Source organism: Sapajus apella, unplaced genomic scaffold, assembly GCF_009761245.1.
Source record: "Sapajus apella isolate SASKATOON/1434 unplaced genomic scaffold, GSC_monkey_1.0 scaffold28, whole genome shotgun sequence".
Classification (NCBI taxonomy): Eukaryota; Metazoa; Chordata; class Mammalia; order Primates; family Cebidae; genus Sapajus; species Sapajus apella.
In genome coordinates this window covers 20,005,455-20,009,431 of record NW_022436968.1, presented here as the reverse complement: position 1 = coordinate 20,009,431, position 3,977 = coordinate 20,005,455, and the positions used below count along the sequence as shown (strand labels likewise).

At 50.5% G+C, this 3,977-nt stretch overlaps 1 long non-coding RNA gene across 1 annotated transcript; it reads left to right on the top strand.

Annotated features, from left to right (window-relative positions):
• Window positions 1-1,144: 1,144 nt before the first annotated feature.
• Window positions 1,145-3,421, top strand: LOC116561135. The gene is made up of 2 exons (XR_004273301.1): window positions 1,145-2,060; window positions 2,613-3,421. It is a non-coding gene; the product is annotated as an uncharacterized LOC116561135 (long non-coding RNA).
• Window positions 3,422-3,977: the final 556 nt, after the last annotated feature.

Below are 3,977 nucleotides of genomic sequence, written 5' to 3'. Positions count from 1 at the left end.
CGCGTACGTGAGGTTTGTTTTCCAGGGTGCTGTGTGTGTCCTTCCCCACACCCCGTACGATCCTTCCTGTCACTGGGCAGCGGATTCGCTGGGCGCTGGGAGGACCCGAGGCAGGTGATGGATGCAGCGCTTCCCGTGGTGACCCCGGCTGGACGTGCGTGGGCGCGAACCGCCACCCCGGCTGGAGCCAGCTTGCTGCGCCAGGGCCACCGCAGCCCTCCCAGCCCGGAGCGGAGTCTGACGAGGATTTATTACGCGCTTAAGCGAGCGGTGGAGCGGCGAGGCCGTGCCCTTGCCCTATGGCTCCCGCTGGGAAACTCGGAGGAGAGGGGCTGTGGCGGGCAGGCGCCTCCGGGCAGTGGGCGCCCCGGGACAGCAGGACGGTGCTTCTTCCTTGGCCCCATAACACAGGAAGAGCAAGATGACGCGACTCAGCCGCGCGGGCCTCGCATCTGCGCCTTCCCGTCCCTCGCTGGGACGCGGTTATGAAACGCGGCTTTTAGCCGGTTGTATTTCCTGTCTCTGAATCCGTTTTCTTTCTCCTCTCTGGTTGGTTGGGTCTAGATCTGAGTCCATCAAACACAGGAAGCCTAGCAGAGTGCGGCAGCCTCCCTTTGTCAGAATCCGGGCGCCCGGGAGCTGAGTGCCACAGGGTTCCCCTGCTCCTGGAGCTGGGGGTTAGTTAGGTCGCCAGTGCACTGCCACTCTGAGGGCTGGGCGGAGTTCCAGATCTGCCTCGGGGACCTCCTGCGTGGGGGCGGAGGCTCTTTCATGGCCCTCAGATGCTCCGAGCCTTCCTGGTCAGCATGCGCTGCAGCCTCCGCACTGGGGCCGCCCGCTAGGTCCCGGGCTTTGGTGACGTAAGTGCCTTTAGCAGTCTCACCAGCCAAGGAAAATTTATAGCGGTGTGGACTGAACTTTTGTTCTAAGTCTGTGTTCTTTAATCTTGCGAAGGGAATCGCTAGGGGTAGCCATTATATTATTTTGTGCCGTTTAATTTGATTTTCCCTTAAGTACCTAATAGGACGGTTGAGGATGAGGGCACTCTTTAAAAACAAACAACTGGCTGCGAGCTGACTCACGCCTATAATCCCAGCACTTTGGGAGGCCGAGGTGGGCGGATCACCTGAAGTCAGCAGTTCGAGACCAGCCAGGAATAACATATAGTGAAACCCCATCTCTACTAAAAAATACAAAAATTCGTTGGCTGTGGTGACCCACACCTGGAATCCCCGCTACCTGGGACACAGAGGCAGGAGAATAGCTTGAACCTGGGAGGCCGAGGTTGCAGTACGGAGATCATGCCTCTCTACTCCAGCCTGGGCAAAAGAGCGAGATTCCATCTCTCAAAAAACCAAAACTAACAACAGCAACAACAACAAAAACCCCTTTAGACACAAAAGTCCAAATTTTCAAAAGTATACCTATTTCAATTGTGACTAAAAACCAACAAGCCTTTTCATGGCTTAAAACCAAAAAGCCTTTTATGGCTTAACCATGGGCTCAAGAAGTGCCTCCAAAAGAGGGTGCAAAAACACAGTGTCCCCTCCTCACTGAGATTGCTCCGGCGATAGCCTTAGAATGACCAGACCTTTTTAAACAAGGCAATAAAGTTGGCACAATTAGGACAAACTCCCCAAAGAGCTGGCACAGTGGGACAAAGAGATAAACTTTGTTTCTGGATTCCTAGCCAGCTGGCTAGCCGCCTCAAGCAAGCCTGACGACCTGTGATTTCTCTTAGCAAAGACCAGAGAATATCCTCACTGGTCCCCAAGACAAGCTCTCAAGACATAAAACAAGATGAAAGCAAAATCTTATGATTTTCCTCCTTATGACAAACTACGCAAAAGACAGAGACAAGGAAAACAAGGACCACTCCTGGGAGGCTGTGATTAAAAACCAGTGGGTACTCAGAACCAAATTCACAAGAGTCACAGTTCGAAGAATTAAGTCTCATAAATGTTTTCTCCTACCAATCTGAATTGGAAAGAAGACAAAAAACCATGTTTACCTCCCTTTCTTGACTGGCCACTATGGACAGAGATCTAAGAGCTGACTAGGTAAGATTTCCTACTTTCTGCCATCTTTTGTCAGGTCTCCCCAGTCCCATCTCCAGGCTGCAGAGCTAGTGGGCATCCCTGCCTTTTAGGGTCCCTCTCTTGTCACCAGAAACTGTAGGGGAGGTGGAACTGCACCTCCATCCCCTTGGGCCCCTGGCTGGGCTCAAGAATTAAATTGATATAAGATAGATGAACAGGAGAAAAACACACAAATTCACTTAGTACAAGTTTTATGTGGCACAGAAGCCCTCATACGGAAATGAAGACCTGGAAAAGCCGAGAGGCTGTTACTTACGTACTGAATTGGACAAAGCATAGTAATTTGTGAAAATGAGGAAAGGCAAAGAGGGTTGGGCTAGGGAGTTAATTGGGTAGAGAGGTGTTCAGGAAGATGAGTTCATACAACAAGGTTTGTTGGTAAAGAATGACTCCAGCCTCAGTTTTCTGTGCTTGATGATAGGAAGGTTGTATCTGGCTGCAGAATCTCTTTGGGGGGAACTGCTCTGCAAGCCACCCCTACTGAGTTTCTCCTCTCTCACTTTCTCATTTCAGGCCGTGCTCCCTTCACGCCCAGCTGTCCTGTAGAATGGCAGCCTCAATGTTTACCAAGCTATACCTCCTTCCTTTGATGCCTTTAGTTCAACTAAAAGAGGATACAAGTTTCCAAATTAACTGCATTACAAACATGAAGATGGGAAAGTGAACAGAGGGAAGATGAGGACAGGCCAACCCCAAGGGCCGGCGCTGCTGCCTTATCTTGCTCCTGAAGCCCCTTCCTCTCCTGGCCTCTCTGGAGAAGCTCCCCTAAAGTTCCTCTCCCCACCCCCAGGGCTAGGCTACAGCCACCTCCTAGGTAGACAGTGGGAGACTACAGAACCACAGGCCCCTCCACATACCCTTGGCCTTGACAGGGCTGCGATTGTCCGCCCACTCTCTACTCCGCCTGCAGTCGGGGATCACCTTTGGCTTCCCTCTGGGCTCCATACCCTGCCCTGTTCCCCTTCTTGCCACATCAGCACTGTTCCTTAGTTGACAAAAGCCTCCCTATGCTTCTGAACACCTCCTACCCCTAGTTAAATCGGGATAGGCTCTGCCCAGCTCTGGCCCTAGGTGTCTCTCTCTGTCTCACAGCCTTTCGTGAGAATTCCTATTCATTCCCAGACTGCACTCAGCACAAAACGAACCTTCCCGTTTATTCCAATAGACGCCGTGCCTGCTGGTGGGAGCATTTCTCTCCCTTTCTCAGATAGTTTAGGGCAGAACCATCCTTGCACAATCTCATTCTCGTCTCCATTTTGGTTGCCTCTTACAAAACCATAGCTCAGCTTCTTTTTTATTCAATATTAAAGCAGAAAAGTCAGGCTGGTGTCACTTAACACATCCTTGGGGCAGAGGGTGTGGTTGGGTTCCCTTCTGTCACAAGGAGCATGGAATCCCCAGAAAAATGACCTGCTATCAAACCTGGACAAAATTATCTTGAGGAAAAAAAAAAACTTAATTTTCCAGACACTTAAGTATAATTAATGTTTCCAGCTGGCAACAAGATTACTAGTGGGCCCTTCTCTCAAAAACCATGTGAGAAAAACAAATTAGAGCAACAAAGTTGCTACTCATCTGTCCAAAAATATGTTGCACTCTGTACAAACCTCACCATGGAACAAATCAAGTGTGTGAAAGCCTGCAGTGCCAGCAAATCTGAGAATGGAGGGCCCAGGGGCCCAGACATGTCTCAGCTCAAATTTTTAAAGAAAACACTTAGATTTGGCAGGGCACGGTGGCTCATGCCTGTAATCCCAGCACTTTGGGAGGCTGAGGCAGGTGGATCACTAGGTCAGGAGTTCGAGACCAGCCTGGCCAATATAGTGAAACCTTGTTTCTACTAAAAATACAAAAACTTGCTGGGCGTGGTGGCACATG